This window comes from Protopterus annectens, chromosome 5.part0, assembly GCF_019279795.1.
Source record: "Protopterus annectens isolate FY-2018-M chromosome 5.part0, PAN1.0, whole genome shotgun sequence".
In the NCBI taxonomy this organism is placed as follows: Eukaryota; Metazoa; Chordata; order Ceratodontiformes; family Protopteridae; genus Protopterus; species Protopterus annectens.
In genome coordinates, this window is record NC_056735.1 from 1,288,354,389 (window position 1) to 1,288,376,003 (window position 21,615).

The following is a 21,615-nucleotide window of genomic DNA, read 5'->3' on the forward strand; positions in this document are numbered from 1 at the left end:
TATAGTCAGTCCTCGTCTCCTTTATCTTCTGTAATTACCTTCTTGTTTTGCCTACAATCCCTTGCTAGATGCCCTTTTTTCCCGCATTTGAAGTATTCACCTCTCTTTTTCCTCTCTTCAAAATCTTCTGATCGTTTGTCAGACTGTTTGTTTCCCTGGGCATTCTTCTTGCCCTTTTTACCTGACTGTAATACAAATACTTCAGCTCCATCGTCAGCAGTGAAGACTTGTGCCTTCTTTTTCTTTTTACTATTAAAATGTCTCTCAGCACGTCTAGCGTATTCGAGTAAGGCTTGTAGCCTCCATGTTCGATGATCTATCATATGCTTCGTAATGAAGCTACTAATAGGTGCAATGCAACCTTTCAAAAATGCATTTTTTAATTGTTGTTCATACGGGGAATCATTCGTTTGGTTCTCAGGAACCGACATACCGCTATGATTATTAAAACATTCTAATAATCTAGCATAATATCCATCTATTGTCTCATTTTCCTGTTGTATGCATTGATTAATGCAAGTCCAGTCTGCTCTAGGTTTCCATTTCTCAGAGATTCGGTCTGTCAGACCTTTCACTCTGTTGTCTAACTCTGCGTCACTATGTGGGAGTGGTCTGAGCTCTGCATTACGAGGATTCCAGGTGCCACAAATCATGTGCCAATCTGGACCTATAATTTGTCTCACTACTTTTTCTACTTCTTCCCCATTCAAGTGGTAACATAACCTCATGCCTTGTAAATCTTCTAAAAATTTCGTAAAATTAACTTTCGGATGGGGGATTCCCTCAGTAGCCTTCCGGATATCTTCTGGTGTCCATGGTCTATATACTAAGAGTGTTGGATCCTGCCCTTCCTGTCCTGCCTGAGGATTTGGAACTTCTATAAGTGGGCATATTTCTTCCTCACTCTCATCCTGTAGATTTCTCTCTATTTGGTATGATTCTGTGTCCCTATGTGTTTTACGTGTTTGGGACCTAGTCTCAATAGGATCTCTAACAAATGGTTGTGGTCTTACTGAAACTTCAGGATAACGCGGAGGTGGACCAGCCTGTCCACTTGCTTCATATCCTGAAAAGGGTAAGGGAGGGGGTAAGGGAGGAGGAGGAGGAGCTGTAGCTATTACCAAGTTATTATCCTCTTTGTCTAAAAATAATGTTTTTGAATTTTTAAGCTTCTGTTCCCTACGATTTGCTTCCTCAATCCACCTGTGTGCTTGAGGAATGCCTAGTTGGTGTTGCTTTTTTGCCTGACATCCTGCATCACATTTAAGCTGTTTAAGGAGTTTAACTAGTGAAGGTTTATCTAGTTTACCATCAAATTCATATTTATTAACCCATTTCATATAATACCTAACGTTATCAGAACGCTGTAATTGCATGTATTTTGCGTCTTCGGGTAGGGGCGGATCTCGCGAGGTTTTAGTGCACTGATTACCCATGTCAAAGAAAATGTTACGTAACCCTTTTTTATCACGTGATATCAAATTCTTAGTTCCTGTTTACAGTTTATCTAGAATAACTGTCTACCTTATTCTGTTACCCTAATCTATGATCAAATATACAGTACTTCCTTTTGTCCCTGATCTGCAAAACAAATCTTGACAACAATATACTGTAACCTAGTCCCTGATCTAAAACAGAAAAAAGGCAAATTCTTCCTACCTGAGCCTCCTGGTTTTGAAAAACGTTCAAATTCCACTCTTCGGCCACAGATCAGAAAGTGGCCAGCCTCTTTACACACGACAATTCAGTCGGAGGTCTTTTCACTCAAGAAGAACCATTTCAGTAACTTCTCCTGTGCAGTATTCGACCACCGATATGCTCTGATCTGCAGCTTACCAAGGGAATTCCGTCTCGAAAGGACCAAACTGTTAAATAAAAAATCAGAATTCAATACACAGGAGGTTCAGATTCAAAAGTTTACTTGTGTACACCAGGAGGCAAAAAAACATACAAGTACAGAATTTTGTCTGACATGAAGCAGGAAGCACACAATTTTATATAGGTTTAACATTTAGCTATGCCCACCTTACTGACGTGATATGTCACAGGGCATCTACATCACTTTAGCTTACAAGCCTCTATTCTTTTAATCTGCTGATGCAGTATGTTTTAAAAAACTTTTCCTCTAGATACAATACGGCCTTGCTATCCAGCTGGTCAGTCATAATGTCTTTTTGTAAAGTTACTTAGTCAAGGTTTCATATCAGTTTGAATACAATGGCAGCTTCAGTCTTTTAATGTATGTCTTTGTTCTCTGTTATACTTTCTCACACAGCTGCGTGATATCTAAGTAACACATATACAAGGCCATCTCATTCCAACAGGAAGAGCAGAAGATTATTATTTCACACATTTAATTTCCTGACCCAGCAGATAATCACTTGTGAAAAGCATAAACATTAAAACTTGCTAAGCTAGCATTCTGTCAGGGTCAGGGATCAGCTTTTGCTTCAAGCCACACTGCAGTTTCAAAACTACTTCACATTTAGACATGAATTAATTTTACTACTATATGATTAATAGAATAAAATGCATTATATACTACTTTGCTTTTAAACTAGCATTTCTCATGTATTCAAATACACATTTTTCTAACATCCATGTAGCTGAATTATAGCATTGTGTGCAGTAGATGCAGGGTTCAGATACACCAACAGAGTATGAAGCATTTATTTTGCAAATGAAAATTCTGGCCATAAATTTTAAATCCTGTGTTGCTTAGCTCTGCTAAGTAGAGCTAAGCCTTGCCAAACACTGCTTAAACAAGGAATGTTTTAGCACTGCTTAGCTGGTTTGTGCACTACTAAGCATTGCTAAGTATTGCCAGTTTAAGCAGTGCTCAACTGAGCTCAGCAAATTTGTGTGGTGCTAAGTGAAGCTCCACATTTTTAAAAATGGCCCAGTGGTGGTAACGGGTGGGAAAACAGCCTTATTTAAATCTAGCAGGTGGGAATACAGCCATAACCTGTTGGAGTTTGATCTTGGCAGGGACTACGGCAGGAGTTGGAGAAGGTGGGCACTTCTGGCCACAGTGTTGGGGCATTCTGGAGTCCATGGTCCTATTTGGACTCCTTGTTAAAGACCATGACATCTGGCTGCTGCAGGGCCAGTTCCAGGGATCAGAGTACAAGGCAGAGGCCTGGGACCAGCTGGCATGCAATCTCACCAGTGCAACTGGCATCCCCCACAGAGGTGAGCAGGTGCATCATCATTATGATGACCTGAAGCATCATAAGGGGGATTTCTTGGCCACTTGGATCCAAGATGCTTGAGATGGGAATGCCCCATGAGTTTGTAAGTATTGTTATCATTGTTTTACCAAAGCCTACTCTGAATGTGTGATAGACAGGTATGCATAATGTTGTGTTTCTCTCCTCACAGCTGACGAGGAAAGAACTCGCAACCTAGATGCCCATGCAGGGCACCTGGCCAGGCTGTGTGGGATTGTGGTGAGTACAAATGTAACTTGCAATCTATAATCATATAAACAAGAATCAGTAAATGGTATATTAATTTTTGATTGTACTGCAATGAATGTGGTCATAGACCTGGACTGAAATAAATGAGTTATGCTAGGTACAGTTCAATAAAGATGAAAGGATGAAACCTGATAATGTTATGGAAGTAAAAAGTTTCTAGTGCAGTAATAATGTTAAGGAAATAAAGTTTATACTGCATTAATAATGTTAAGGAAATAAAACTTCTTCTACTTTACTGATGGTAAGGGAATAAAGTTTCAACTGCATTAATATTGTTAAGGAAATACAGGTATGTACTGCATTAATAATATTAAGGCAATACAGTTTCTACTGCATTAATACTGTGAAGGAAATACATGGTTCTATTGCATTAAGTATGGAATTACAGCTGTATTTGCAACCCCTGCATTATATAAATTGTTCTTGAATTAAGACTGCAAATATATAGCAATCACTGCCATTAAGTCAGCCCTAATAAAGCAGTATTTGTGTAATATGTGTGTAGTTTGGGCTATTGGTCATGAAATCAAGTATTACATCTGCTGTGATGTACAAACACAAACCATGCCAGTAAGTGACTGAAGGTTAGGTAATAAAAAGTGCTCTGCTAAACTGTAGCTGTAGAGCTATACTACAAGATATAATGCATTATGATATTTGTTCTGCACTAAGATCTGAAGAAATACTAGGAATGCCCATGGTATATTGTGTATGTCAGGATTGTCTTGTGTTAACCTTTGCATTTCAGGTATATGCATTCCTGCTGTTAGGTATGCTGCTGCAGGCAAGTATGAAACTGTAATAGCTGTAGACTGCAAATATATCATCTGCAACTGTATATGGGTCAGATAGCCAACCCAGCACTCCAATATGGTTTGTACACATCACAGATATTCCCACTCACTATGGGTTTATTGTCTACACCTGCATTCCATGTATTAATTCACAGTTCACCTACAACCTCTGTCATGCAGGGATCTCATGCATGTGTGTTCGAGTGTCACTGCAGTCCTGTATAACACTCTACCTGTATTACCAGGTCATATTTTGTTACCATGTGAGCTCTAAGCACATATCAGTCAATCAATATGCAGCAGTGGCTCAGGATCAGTAGTTCAGTTTGATAAATGATAAGTGTGAGGTACATTTTGTCACACATATACTGGGTTTCAAATCCAGTGACAAGTACAGATAAATATTATTGAAACAGTTATGTATTCTTAACAGATGCTCTCCCCACAGGAAATGCAGGTAAATAAATGGATGTAGTAGCTATTAGAATGGGTTAATAATTTGTGTGTTCAGATGTTCTAAAGTGCTAACAGGATTGCTCAACAATGTGATAAAACTTCAGAACATAAAGTGAACAAGTACAATACTAATAAAAGTTAATACAATAAATAAAAGGTATAATCTTGATGTAGCTGCATGCCTGTTGTGTCTGTGAATGCCTGCTGGTAGTCTAACCCCATGCCTGCTAAGGAGGTCATGATAGTTGTAAACTCTCTGCACTGTGCACGATACATATCTCTAAAGTGTCACACTGTCACAGACTATGATTACCGTTGCCTAATCCCTTAGACACAGATCTATCATGGACATGAGTTATGTCAATAGCACAGTCACACTACATCAGTCCACAATACACCTTGGTAGCCATATATGTCCCCCTGACATGTAATAGTGCCCTATAGTTGTGTACCTGTAGGTGTTATTGTTTGTCCCATACTGTCCCATGTGGATAGCTTGAGAGGTATGTACATGTAACAGAAGCTATGGGACTCTCGTATACATAAAGTAAGGGCAGACCTGTAGAGTATATAAGAGTGCTGTTGCAAATATAGCCTATACCATTATTAATGGACTGTATTTCGCTCTCCTGCCACCCTTTATCTGCATCATTCTTTATTATTGTTATACATCAGTTATGGTTTACTATTAACATTGGTTGTTCAAAATGTTATGTTGGGCCTTGTGTTTTATTACTATTATGTATTACAATGGTTGCATACAAACATATCTTGTTGAATTACCTATGTTGTTGGCCTTATGCCGTAACTGTTACTGGCATGCTGTTACTATACTGACTGTTATCTCATTTATTGTTGTGTTCCATATGCTTCCAATGTGATATCACTGGGTTATTTTCAACTTCCTGGCATGCTGTTATAACTAACAAAATGTTCTCTTTATTACTAACCTATACATTTTGAAATACCTCAACACCATAGCTCAAATGGGTAGGCAGGTTCCTGGTGATCTGCCTACCCTACCTCAGCCAGCTGTGGCACCGGGTCCCATCACAACTGGGATCCAACCTGGTGCTGGCCCCTTTACTGGCCCTGCACTACCTATGGGTGGAACCACCTTGGGGATGAGCCCGTCCCCCCAGGGAGCGGGTGTTGAGGGTGGTTGACACCCAGGAACAGCTACTAGGGATGGTGCACGGGATCATGCACCATGGCTGCAAGGATCACCTGCACCAGATTGAGTGCAGACTGGCCAACCTGGAGGGGAAAGGTGGCCCTGTTGCTCAGCCCCCAGCACAGCCACCTTCCTGGCAGCAAAGGAGGTGTGTTGACAGCCTATGGATAGGGAGCTCAGTCTCTCTGCTGTTGTCTGAGGGAACATGGCCCTCTGATTCCACAACACCTTCCCAGTCCAAGGTGTTTACCCCCTCATGTGTCACACTGCCCCTGTATACTTTCTTGTCTGTCTTGTCTGTTTGCAAATGCTACCTCTCCTAACCAGTGTACCTCCCCATATGTACCTATATCCCTTCCCCAACATCCCACTCTCTCCTTAAAAAAAGAGGCATCTGTCCCACAAAAAATATCACCCGCATACATAGCTCTCTATTTTACACCGGCAGCCACTGGACACACTTTAATCATTACATGAATCAATCAACACATTTATGTTGTCCTCAGAAACTCCAAATTCCAAATTGTCAACAACTTGCACAGCTGTTGCTGTAGAAGACATGGAGAGCTAAGGTCCTTTCTTACACCCATCCTGCACATCCCTACCTGCATTTTAGTATGTTTTTCCCCCTGCTTGCCCCCATTTCACCACTTTCTTATCACCCATTTTTTTGTTTTCTTTTTTTTTATAAATTAGCGTGAGTTTAAGCGGAGCTAAGTGGTGCACCGCATTGTGGCGCATAACGCAAACCCACTTAAAACTGCTTAAAACTGCATTAATCACTTCTCTGTTTCTGACACTGTTAGACACATCTGCAAAATAATGACTCCCACCAAGTACTGAACCCAGGACCTTGTCAACTACAGTATAGTGCTTTAGCAAACTAGGCCAGTCAGCTTAGAAGGAAAGCAGATGTTCCCATAAACATATCCTGTTTGCCAATGACACACTGCTTGTACATATATTGGGAAAATTGGCAGTGTACTTGGGACTGTGATGCAGACACCAAACCAGTACACAGCCAAATAAATAATAGATGTAGGTGAGTCCAGGGATAGCAGGTATAGCTGTCAACTGCACAGACTGTTACAGAATCTTCACAGCTGCGCTGCCTACTTTTGGCACAGTTGCCACAAAACCTTTTCTGTGCATTAAAGTACTGACAAGTCATTGCAGAGTGAGGTAGAAAATCATGACATACAGTTCAGTGTCACACGTTATACACATCCAAGCACACATGCTAATGCAACTCTTGTGTAACAGACTGTATGCATGCACATATATCTTGCAGATACACATGCTGCAGTATCGACTCAATAGCTCAGTCTTAAATTCTTAGCATGTTGTACATCTTGTCAACCACAGTCCTAAGTTCAAATCCAGTGTGTTTCACTTCAATGACATGCTTATGAATACAACATATAATGACTGAGTCCTGCAATTTTAATGAAAACAGGTTGCTGCTACTGCATTCATTGCTACCCATCTTAGCATGTCAAAAGCCTGAAGGTAGGGATACACTGCACAAATATGTATAGGCTACCTATGTCACCAAACACTCTCCAATTGGCACTGTTACATAACATCATAATTGAATAATTGTCTATTAAGTACACCTCATATAAAAAGTTGCATTATGTAGTTTGAATTTGTCTGAAGAAGGCTGCATTCATACAGCTGAAAGCGCTTACCAATAAATTTTATTATTTTATTAATCTGTCGATTGTCCGCTTGTCTGCTTGATTGCTTTTGTGCTTCTGGATACACTCTTTATCTAGTCTGTGTTGGTTTTTTGGTTCAGTTTCAGTATGGCTTCTGGTAGCATGCAAGTTGCGGATATGATGGTTACGAGAACAGAATTCAACGCTTTACATGAATCAGTGTTAAGTCTCATGCAACTTATTCAACAAATGTCAGGTAACAATGCTGTTAGATTACCAGATTTTAGGAACAAGAGATTGGATACTTCAAACAGTATGGACAGTATACCACCTGGTCAGTTGCATCCACAAGATCGGGACAATGTGTTCAATAATGACACTCCAGATAATGGCATGCAACTTCAGCATTGGTTAAACCAATCTGGAAACAGTGCAGTAAGGAAAAATGATTATATTACTGATTTTCAAACAATGTTAGATGAATTTCACGACATGGCATGGCAGTATCGAAAATTGTTGCATGAAAACACTTTTTTCAGTAAATGCATTAAAAGGCATCAAGTGCCTAAAGGTCTAAGATACTGGAAATATCCAACTGGGCTTAAAGAAAATACTGCCTTACACAAAGAACTGCTACAATTGTTTGATCGGCAGGGGTGTGAGTTTTTGCAAGTATTAATTAAACATAATGCTTCACAAATGGATGATTTAAACACCAAAATACAAGCATTAGATCTCAAAATAAAGCAACAGTCAGCATTTACAGCTTGCCAAAACCAATATTTGGAAGTATTTAATGATATAGATAATCACAGTAAGATCGTGAGTGAAAGGAAAGCCCGTAAATTAGAAAGGGATAGAATGGACTATTGCAGAGGACAAGCCTATCCCAAACCAGCACGAGGGCAATGGCATAATGATGAAACAAACATTTCTTCTGCACAGGTGGAAAATAATGGCATACAAGCACAACACCAAGAAAATAGCAACAATCAACAACACTCCCCTTTAGAATATGGCAGTCTCCGTCGCTCGGAGCGTCTTCGAAACAAGGGAACATACAAGCCGAGGGTCAGCAACACACACACCTGGAGGAGGCAGAGGACGACTTCGAAGATCAACTACAATTAGAGACAGCAAGTTCGGATAGTTCCTTATTCAAGGATAATAAATATCAACTAATTTCTAATACCACAGGTGACTATCACATTTATAATTATAGTCAGGTTGTCCTTACTACTGCACACGCGGACATTTTTAGTAAAGGTTTAACATTCGTACCAAGGAGAAGGGCAAGGATAACAGACTTAGTTACGGAATTGAAATTATTCACAAGAAAAATGAATTTAAAAACAATATTTAAACAAGCATCTGATATAACAAGCAATGTTTTGCATGTACCGAGCATGTTTAATCCTCCCCTTCATCCAAGAATTAAGTTGTTTGAGGAAGTTTGTGAGCTCAACTTCAGATATCAGTTACAACAGAATGTTCATGGAACTCATAGTAAATTTACTAAATATCAGCGTGGTGTTTTAAATGAAATAAAAATGGCAGGAGAGATTTGTATTATGCAGCCTGACAAGGGGGGCGGACTGGTTATGATGGATGCTATAGATTACAACCAGCAGTTAACCAACATACTATATGATGATGCATATATTGAAGTTTCAGTAAATGAAATTAACATTTCTTATGGTAGAATTGACTATCTATTGGATGATATGTTATGGCAGGATCAAATAACAAATGAAGCATATAAATATATGCAAGTGAAAAATCCCAGAATACCTATGATATTTGGCGTACCAAAATTGCATAAGGATCTGCAGGATCCGCCACTACATCCAATTGTAGATGCTAGTGGATCAAAGACTTATTTTATAGCCAAATATATAGATTTGAAGCTAAAAGACAAGTTAAAAAGCTTAAATTACATCTGTCGTGATTCCTGGGATTTTCTCACAAAGATAAATAATTTAAGTATTAGTAATGTACAACAGGCTATTTTCATCACTGTGGATGTAAAGGATTTATTCACCTGCATACCACAGCAGTTAGGATTAAGTTAGTTTGCTGATTTTTTTGTAAATATTATTCCAATGCCCCAAGATGAATTGAATGCATTAATAGATTTGTTGGAGTTGGTATTGACAAACAACTACATTTACCATGATGGGCATTACTTTAAACAAATTAAGGGAGTTGCAATGGGTTCTCCCATAGGCACATTGTATGCCAATGTAATCATGGCAATGTGGGAGCACAAATTTATATTTCATTTGGAATTCATGCAGTGCATTAATTTATATAGTAGGTTTTTGGACAATCTGTTCTTCATTTGGAATGGGCCATTGGAGCAGATTGATCAGTTTATTTCATATATTAATGTCACTACTGAATTTTTGAAATTTACTCATCAAGTAGGAACAGATTCTATCTCATATTTGGACATTTTACTTTCTAAAGATATAATACATAATCAATTTAAAGCTAATATATTTCGTAAAAAAACATATTCAAATACATTTTTACATTTCAGTAGTAATCATCCACAACATGTTAAAAAGGCAGTCATAAAAGGACAGATGGCACGAGCAGCGCGTATGGTTTCACAATTTGATGGATTTATTGATGAATGCACTTTTATTATGAGCATGTTTTCAAATAGGGGATATCCTAAGCAATTTATTGAAGCCATATTTAATGAAGTTTTGAATAAAAGGAGAAATGGTTTTTATACACCATTATTAAGAGATAACAACAATTTCATCATGCAGCAGTCAGAACAGCAGGGTTCAGAGGAACAGGTGCCATTATTGAATACACAAGATCCGATTATTAATGGGAGTAACACAAATCATATCAATAATGGTAATGTTGTTTTCATCACTACTTTTACACAAGATTCTGAACATGTTAAAAATCTGGTGATGAAAAATTGGAATATCATTAAGAGGGATTCAGACTTAGTGACATTATTGGGTGCACAACCAACTATAGTATACAAAAGAGACAAAAATGTAAAGGATTGGTGCAACACAGTATCCAGTGGTGTAAACAACACAACAGGTAAAATGAAGAAGTGTAACATATGTAGTTACTGTTCAGACATCTTGAAAATTGAGGAAACAATTATTAATTTATTTATTTTATTTATTTATTTATTTATTTTTTATTTTACATTTGTTAACCGGGCTAGTCTGACTGGATATATTTCCATTTTCAGCAGAGGCCTGGGGAGAAAAGCTCCACATAGAGACAAAACAGTTACATAATATGCAAAAAATGAAAATAATAATATATGCTGGGAATAGATGGTATTCTGATCAAGATAAAAGGTAATTACAATTGTAATACCTCGGGGGTAGTATACGCTGCAATTTGTTCATGTTGTTCAGCCAATTATATAGGGAAAACTGAACGTAAATTAAAGCAATGTATCTATGAGCATAATTATGACATAAATAGACAATCACATAAAAATGCTCTATATAGGCATATATTACTACACTCTGGGCATAAATTTAAGTTTATTATACTGGAACAAATTGCACTATCACCTAGAAAAGGTCCCCTGGAAAACCATTTTACAGTCTAAGGAATATTGATGGCAAGTGTATCTAAATGCCACCCAAATCCCTGGTCTTAATGACTCCATTTCCATCACCAGTATTTTAAAATTAAAGGGTACAAATAGATAATGGGCTTGTTGAATTCAGCATAATTTTTTATTTATTATTATTTAACAATAATATTTTTACACAATAATATTTTCAGATATTTTTTTTATATATATTTTTTACATTACAGGTATAGCATCATATATATTTTATATATGAAGTATATTACTATGTAATTAAATAAAATAAATCAATTCGATATATATTAGTGTATGTATAGGTTTAAAAATTTTACATATGGTAGGTAGTACTTTTGGACGTTTTGGCGGTTTTCACATCATAATTGATTAATTGTCTATTAAGTACACTTCATATAAAAAGTTGCATTATGTAGTTTGAATTTGTCTGAAGAAGGCTGCATTCATACAGCTGAAAGCGCTTACCAATAAATTTTATTATTTTATTCATCTGTCGATTGTCCACTTGTCCGCTTGATTGCTTTTGTGCTTCTGGATACACTTTTTATCTAATATGTACCTTAAGCACATGCCTCACCTAGACTGTTATGGGTACCCTCACCCTGGCTCTGTGTAATGACAGAGCTGACATTGCTCCCTCACTGACACATACAGCTTACTGTCCTTCAATGTCTTCATACTCTCCAGTATAAGTCCTTGGCAAAAAGTAGCAGCTGCAGCCTGCAACCTATGCATCAGTATCTTCAGCTATCAGCTTCAGACCTACCATACCTCACAACCCCCTAGAACAAGTTATCCACACTACACTCATACATGAAGGGGTGGGGGAGCAGAAGTCAAGCTACAGGGACATGTGTCACAAACATACACAACTTGTAGATCAGCATCTTCTGCAGCAGCATGCTTATTATGATATGTATGTTTTATGACACTCACATCTGTCTTCCACCTTACTGACCTCAACCCACATTGTTTAATACTGAACAGCCACATAATCAGAAAGTCATTTGACAATGCCCAAATATAACATGCAAAACTGTGGACATACCACACAAATCTCAGCATGGACAGTATTTGTACCTACCCTCTGCAATGCTGTAGTCTATATACCTCAGTAATGTTCTTCTTTCTCAAAGCCTAGGAAAGAGGCCAAGGCCTACATGAAGACCTTAAATATTGCACTGTTGTGCCATATCATTGGCTATTGAAATTGCAACCTAGCTGTTCTGGATGCACTTAGCAAGTCTGAACCACTGATTGTGCACATGCAATCACCTGTTACTGAGCATTACCTGCAAAAGGCAAGCAGCTGCCTATGGTAAACAGGTCTGTACCTTGCTTTACCAAGCCAGACTGCATCTTCAGAATCAGCTTTCTTCAGGATTTCTGCAAAAAGGATTACAATACTCTACCAGGAATGTATACAAGTCCCCATCTAATGGGATGCAGATGGGAGGATGCAGTTATGGGGAATAGAATTACAACAGTAACCTCGCATTATATCTCTGGGAATAGCAAGTTGCTGATAGTCTGCTGTCCAAATGTTACAGCCATGCCTTACAACTCTGCCTGTTGTGACTTAGATCACAACTGTGGCCTTCTCACTCCCTCCTACAACAGTTGGCTCCTGTAGAAATGCAACTGGATTGTGTGATATAGTGACAGTGAGAAATGGTGGGTACAGATGGCATATCACATGATGTACTGTCATTCAGCTCCTCTCAGTCTGTGAATGTCACACAGGAATAGCCCACACATTGTACTGGTGTCCCTGACCGCCCCTGATGTACTCTGGCTGGGTCACTGTGTTGTTGACATTTGTATCTTATCACTTGACAGTTATGGCTACCATACCTGACAACCCCATACAGCAGGACTGAAGGTCATAGCCATTAGTAGTGGGGGGACACAGGCCCAACCTCAGCAACAGAGTGTACATAATGATCATACAATGTACAGGTATTAATACAGTAAGAGATATTAATGTAGCATAAATATTTTTTGAGAATTCTGGCATGTGACAGCCAGATTCTCCACAGTCTAAGAACAACCAACGATTATTGTCCAATTGTTTGCCAGACATCCACTTGTTTCTGGCAAAGGGACCACATATATCAGGCACATGTACACATTCTGCAAACATCTTTATACTGGAGAAGTAGGACACCCACAGGGAAGATACCCTACAGCGCATTTGCACTGCTGTATGTCATTGTGGCACATTACTGTTGCTGGATTGCCCCATATACTCATAATAACACACACACCTATTTGTTGAACAGTGGCTGTCTGACATGGTACTGGGATGTCGGCCATAGTGGACACAAGATAGTAGATGGCATTGATGGGAGTGTAGACTTTCAGTGCACTCCATCACAGCACACAAGGACATAATCGATATTGCTACTATGTTACTGATAGCCACATATAGACTGTGTTGATAGATGGTGGGGTATGACATGGGAGGTAGCAGTGCATAGTGCAGGCCAATGTGGATGTGCAGGGGGTGTACATAGTGGAGATTAACGTATGTGGTCCTGTGATGTGTCCCCCTATTCTTGTATTTCAGAAAGGATGTATAGAAGGAGGCACCTGATGTTCACAGCTGCAGAAAATGATGTGATCCTGGATGGCCTAAAACTGCACCACACCATTCTGCTCTCCAGGACTCACCACAATTGTGAGCAATGTTCTGCAATGTGGGCTTATCTTGTCACAGCAGTGAACAGCATAGGGCTACAGGACAGAGGCTATGAGCAGGTTCATCACAGGGTAACGGACATGATAAATGCTGCACAGCAAAGGACCGCTGCTGTGGTCAGGGACTGTGCTGCTGCCACTGGTGGTGGGCCTGCAGTAGTAGAACCACTCTCAGCCACAGAAGAATTCCTGGAGAACCTGTTATCAACCATCCGCTCCCAAGCATCCATCACCCCATACATCGTGGAGGTGGGTGTCACAGCCTCCACAGCAGAGGAGCATCCAAGTAACCCTCCTGTGTACATCACTGTAATACTGTATCAGTCATTGTGGCAGCCTCTGCATACCAGTACACAGATGTCAGATCAATCTGCATTTGGGGGAGTTGTTTGTAATGCATGTCCTTGCACACATACTCAAATGTCAGCGATGTAGGCAGTATCACAGTACCTACTGTACATGTAGCTATATGCACATATTATCTTGTAACAATGCCACATTTGTTATTGCTGGCAATGCCTCTCCCTCACCTTTCCATAGGTCCATCAGGTGTGGCTGGAATCCAATGTCCTGTCCCTGGTGATTGTGATAATGAGTTTGTATGGTTCATATGTACCCAAATCATTTTAAGAGCTGCCATTTTGCTGTATACACCACTGATATGCTTAGCCAGAGTACACTACTTATATGTTTTGTCTTGGAGCGGTTAACTGCAGTGCTTTGTATCAGTAATTACAGTAGTGTATGTGTAGGATCTGTAACATATTTGAACTTATTTTTGTGAAGGTCTATGCAGTCTGCTATACAGGGGGCAATAGTTTTCTGAAGACAGGTGCACTGTGTTTTAGGTGTAGGTCTGTCACATACACTGACATATCACTACTCTCACAGGTGTATTAACTGGATGTAGATGCAGTGCATGTGGTTTACTTGGCCTGTCTTGTGTGTGAATGTTGTAGTCTGCATGTGTGATGTGCATGGGATCAGAAATAAGATGTGGTATGTGTACTGCAGTTGTGGCACCTCACCTGTATTTGTGTGTCTGTGTGTGGATCACCATAGATAATAGTGCAGGTAGTAATGTACGTATTTTGTCTTCCTCCTCACAGGTGACCATGGGGGTTGGGGTTTGTGGCCTTCACAACCTGATGTCAGTGTCTCATCAGACACTGATGATGATGGTGGCCATAGTGAACCACAGGTGGTGTTCTTAGGGGCTGAATCTGTCCCATGGGTTGACATCCCACTTCCTCCCCCTATGTCCTTGCACACAATCAGTATGCCCACACATACCCAGTCTCCTGTGGCCACAGATATCAGACAGTCAGAGTGTTGTGGCATCAAACAGGAGAGTGTGGTGACAATGGCATCAGTGAGTGTAGACACTGGCCATAGTCAGAGATCTGGCAAAGTCCCGCACAGACAGATTGACAGGGGTCCTCAAAGTAGGACTGCTGCCCATCCACCACCTGTCACAGCTGTCATAACACAAGTCACTTGATGCATGCTTTGATCCTTCATGTAGGCACTGGGGCATTCGAATGCAACACCAGATGAATGCTCAGGATCATGGATGCATCACTGTCTGGCATCCGTGACTCCCTCCACCACACTTGTGATGCCATGCATCATTTTACTGATGTAGTGGACAGACGGTGGGCTAAGACATTGTCTGTCCTTGACCACATATTGTCTGTGCTAGAACATGTTGTGGGAGTAGGGCACAGGACACATGTCCGTAGCTCAGCAACAACATCTGCTGAGAGTCCTTGTGCACACTCACACTCCCGTAGTGGCAGGACATCCAGCACTACAGAAGGGAGGATGCTGTCCACACCATGACATGGCAGGCCTTGGGCACATGGTTCTGGACAGTCCTGTGAGGGACACAGGCCCAGCAGGCACCAGTGACTGTCAGCTACTAGTACTGCATCTGACCCTAGGCATAGTGGTGCCAGTGCCATTCCTGGCAGAGTTAGTTCCCATATTCATGACTGGAGATGGTAAACTGTCCATTCAGCCATGTACAGTTCACAGCTGTCCAAAATACCCATGTGTAGGGCTGGCACATGGCTTGACTATGTACACGCACACACTCATACATCACTGTCACCTGCAGGTCATGAATGGACACACACAGCACCTCTTCATGGTCCAGCTGACCAGCACCCCTTCCTGACTCACACACATGATGTCAACTGATTGGCAAAGCCTAGGCCTCTGGCACCCCCACACCACACCACACCCTGTGCCCCATCTCTGCCATCAATATCATCAATGCAGGGACATGCAAATATGTGTCTGATGCACAGGTTGTCTATAGTACAGTACATGTGATGTTGTAGTGTGGCTGTGTTATGCCATGACAGATGCTGTATGCTGAGGTGCATCATAAGTACATGTCAAAGTGTATGTACAGTTGTTGCATGATGCTAGATTGGTGATATTGTTGCAGACTGACAGGTGTCTCTCAGAGATTTGTATGTTTCTGTTGCAGAGGTGTAAGTGGCTACATTGTGCAGCTCAGGATGGCATGGTTGCAAAGCATAAATATGACATCAGCAAGGAATGGCTGTATATGTGCATGGTTACCTAGGTGCATATGTGTAAAACAGTGTGTCAGGACCAATGGGGATGGACAGCATAATCCTGCATGCATCCCCTGTGACAATGCATCCTAATTTTGCTATGTGTCAGCTGGGTGTGCCATACCTACAAATGTAAGTGGTGACAGCATTTATGCATACTTAGAAGTGCGCTATTAAGGACTAGCAGCTACTCACAGGACCTTAAAATGTATAACCAATGCACACACATAGGCAAGATAGACACACTGCTGCACGGAGGTGTATTTATACACACAGACACACTTGCCCTTTTTGAGATTAGAACGCCTACCTATCTAGTAGTTTATAATATTGTACTACGTACTTATCACATGTGCAATGGAGCTTATGTTTTCTGACAGTGTGTGCCACTGCTTTTAAGATGGATGACATCAGCAGCTGTTAACAGGGAGGTAACTATTGTGGAGGACACTAGTCAGAAGGTAATAAAATGATTGACTATTGCACAGGCCAGAGAGGGATTTCTATCTGCTGTATTGTAAAGATGTACACACACACACACACACACAAACACAAACACAAGGTGGATGATGTGAGATTAGATCCCCTGCATACCTACAATACACACTACAGCTCACAGTACTACTTGCATGCGCCACCAGTTACATTTGGTGTATAAGTGATGAAGCACTACCATATTTCTTTCTAAATAAGGCCTAACCAGAAAGTAAGGCATAGCATGGTTTTTACAGGATGTTCATGATATAAGCCCTACCCCAAAAATAAGCCCCAGTTAATATCATCAACAACACATAATGTACGTGCTGAATCATAAAATAATATTATTGACACCTATTGACTGAAGATATCATACTCTGCTCACTATTTTCAGACCATTTGGACACCCAACTTCTTCTTTTGCAGAAAGTCATAAGACTCTTTCACTGGGAGTCCTCCACAATTCTTACTGTAACCCTAATCATCACTCACACTTGACGGTTGAGATCCTTGGTCCATAAACCTACGCAGGTGTACTTTGATCAGTCAAAGTACATACAACGCACGTAAAGTGCATGCTTATGATAATGAGCAGCTGTGATAATGTCTTCTCTTTACAACTGGTGCCATTTTGTGTTGCCATTCTGGTTGCGAAAGTCTTCAATTAATCCCCCCCCAGACAAGATGAGTGCAAAAAGAAAGAGCTATTCCATCGAGTACAAGAAAGGAATCATGGAGGACTCCCGGGGAAAGAATCTGATGGCTTTCTGTAAAGAGAAGAAGTTAGATCTCCGAATGGTCCAAAAATGGTGAGCAGCGTACATTAACCTCAGTCAACAGGCCGATGAGGGAAACGCTAAGAAGTGTAAGTGTTGATCAGGTCGGCAACCATTATTTCCTGAGCTTCAAGACATCATCTGTGAATAGATTGCTAACAGGAGAGCAAAGTATTTGGTTGTGCGCAGGGCTGATATTCAAGCATTTGCCCTTGCAATAGCACCATAGTTAGAAATATCCCCAAAAGAATTCAAAGCATCACAACATTGGCTGGATGTCTTCCGTCAGCAATATGAACTGTCTCTAAGAAGATTAACAATGCTGTTCAAGCTGGAAGATACCGAAGTTATTAAATGTGCACATGTTGAAGTCCTTTGTTGATGGCATTGACTTTTCTAAATACCAACTCTCCAACATGATTGCTATGGATGAAACTGCAGTGTTTATGGGCCAAGGATCTCAAACAGCAATTGGCCAGAGGGGTGCCTCGCCAATCTACATTCTCTCCACTGGTTACGAGGGTCCATGTGTTACCTGTATTTTGGCAATTCATCTAGCTGGAAAGAAAACCCCACCTCTAATCATTAGTAAGGGCAAGAAAGATAAGATTGAACTTGTTTCAGGCATTTACATTATTGAAACCAAAAAAGCCTGGTGTACAGAAGCAGTTATAAGGAAGTGGGTTGATGTAATGCTGTCACTTGTTTTGTGAGGTGGCGAAAGAGGTCTGCTAGTCTGGGATTCAGCCAGCACTCACCGCGCTAAAGAAATTAAGAAATTCCTATCATGGAGAATAGATCAAATAATGAATCCTGCAGGAATGACTGCTTATCTCCAGACTCTTGATATTGCAATAAACAAGCCATTTAAGGACCATTTGTGCATGGAACTCAATGACTACATTGAAAATAGAATGGAGAGAAATCAGCTTGGAAATTTTGTGAAGCCTAGCCTGCAAGAGGTCGTGACTTGGGTGAAAAATTCATGGGATAAAATCACTGACAGCTGTGTTGCCAATGCACTATGAGCAGGCTACTTGGACAAGCAGTGCTCATTTAAGGAAAGCTCTATTGCTAGGCATGACAGATTGGGGCCAATGGTGCTACAGGCAATGGAGTCGCAAGAAATTCAGGCCAAAATTTGGGGGCTGAACACTTATGACAATGTTGCAGAAGAAGATGACATGACTGTATTTGAATAACTGTGAAAGCCAAGGTGCAGATATTCTGCAGTTGAAATGTTTGTCACACTGTTTATGTAGAATTCTCACACAACTGTCACCCCATTAATAGAACCAATAATAGAAAAGTATGAAATAAATGTCATTTTTTGTACATGAAGAAATGTCAATTTGTGTCCATTAATAAATGTCAATTTTTGTACATGAATAAATGAATAAAGGTAGATTGTTGTATGGTGCTTATAAATAAGGCATCCCCTGATAGTAAGCCCTAATACGTATTTTACCAAGAGAAAGAATATAAGACCCAGTCTTATTTTCGGGGAAATACGGTACATCACTTTACACTTTTATGTCTCTCTCTCTCTCCATACATATATATATATATATATATATATATATATATATATATATATATATATATAGAAACATATACATTTTATATATATATATATATATATATATATATATATATATATATATGTGTGTGTGTGTGTGTGTGTATATATATATATATATATATATATATATGTGTGTGTGTGTGTGTGTGTGTGTGTGTGTGTGTGTGTGCCACATGCTGATAGGGCAATTATATCTGAGTGGGGATAGGGAGAGACAGATACATATACATGCCTGTCTGTATGCACAGTGATATATTCACATCTCAGTTCTTTAGGCATATGAGCCATCAGACATGGGCCGAAATTAGCTAAGTGTAGGAGTATACCCAGTGTGACTGTCAGTACTTACAAGGTGACTCCAGGCCAGACCTACCTGTACCCCAGTCCAGGATGTTGTGTGCTGCAGCCAATTGGCTGCTGCACGTGATTCAACAGTCCAGCACCTCCCTGATATTATGCCCAAGTGATGCCCTGGATGTGAGCTGCATATAATATCTGAGTCATAACTAGGGTGTCTACAGATTGTAATCAACTGTACAGGGTTTTGCATCATATGTCTGGTATGTTTTACATAGCATTGTGATTTTCTGTTACATCAGTGGCAAATCATTATAGACTGATGTTAGGAACTGATGACAGAGTTGATTTACTGAGTCCATCCACAGCAGGGAACCCAAGCTACTGGATGACCTCTTATTCTCTGCACTGTCTATATTTAAGTGGCCACTAATTGATCCTTCTTCTTTTATGTGGGCCTTTGTCCCACTCCTGTTAATAGCTTTGTCCATATGTCTTGCCCTAAGTAGTTATAGGTATGCTGTGACTGGGATACATGATGTAACAACACACACAGGGTTACAGACTTCTCATCTCTGACTGTACATGTTTCACATGATGTCCAGCATTCCGCCCTATATGTCTGCTCTGCTCCTCAGACAGTTGTGTTGTTTTGGTAATATACAACTACATGGTGCCCACTGACTTGTTGTAGGTACTAACAAAGTTACATGATGGCCTGTACAGTCTGCTGCTACTCTGACTTGTTACAACCTGCTGTTATACTAGCCACCTTCTAGGGTTCTCAGTGCTTGTGTAATGTCCATAGCTGTGGCCCCATGTTCATCCATTCTCTCTGGCATTGTCCAGCTTTCTTGCAGTAAGAAATAGTGACATATTTTATAAGTCTGTGGGACTCCTATCATAGGAGTACCTCACATGCAAAATTGTAGGTGCAGCCAGCTTCAAACCATGAGCACCATCAACCATGCTAATATACTTAGCCCACTGAGCCACACCAGCCACCAGAAACTGAAGTTTAATTCCTGACACTATCAACAGCAGACAGACATAACTTTGACCCCTGCATATTGAGGAAATAGAACATGGCACCAGGTTGTTTGGGACAGCCCTGGGAGTGTGTGGTCTGTTGCTATGACCTTGCTAACATACTGTTACTGCAGTTGTATGGGAACATGGCTGTGTTGGGGTAGGGGACTTTAGCATTAACAGTCATGTGTCTGTCCTATGGCCCCTCTGTTCAGCATTTCCCTCACATAGTGCTGTGGATTTTACTGCCTTGTGGCCTACTGCATATTATGGGGCAACCAGTATTGGACAGAGAGCACCTGTTGTGCCACATAGCTGATAGTTCTCTGCAGGTAGCCCAGTAGCCTTTTTGCCTACTGTATATTATGGGGCAGCCAATACTGGACAGAGAGTACCTGTTTTCCCACATAGCTGTTAGTTCTCTGCAGGTAGCTCAGTAGCCCACTCTATTCCCTTGCATGCATGCAGCCAGTCCATACATATACTACCGTAATCTAGTACCCCATATAATTGTTGTAAAGAAGAGTGATTTATCTTGTGACTGCAGCAGTTGAGATAACAGTGCCTCAGGGCTGACTCTGTCTGATGCACACAGTACACAGCCAATACCTGGTAAGGTACAGGTTGTGTGGTGTGGCTGGCATCCTTTTTACTTTGTATGTGAGTTGAAGTGAGGTGTCAGTCCCTAGGACCCTAGCTTTTCAGTGCATGTGCTATGCGCTGCCTCTTTGCCAAGGTCAGGGTATACTGGGCATGTCTATGTTTGCCTCCAGAGACAGACTCAGGGGGTTCCTCTTCCAAGTCTCCCTATGGCTGTGGGGACCTTGGCATTGGTGGGGGCTGTGTTTCCTTTCCCTGTGTTGATCCTGCTGAGCTGTTTTTGCAGGACCATATTGTATAGCATAGCACATACTGTGAACATACTGTGAACATCTGTGCACATGTGGCTGCAGATTACTGCAGGGCTCCACCAGATATATCGAGGTAGTGGAACCGTGACT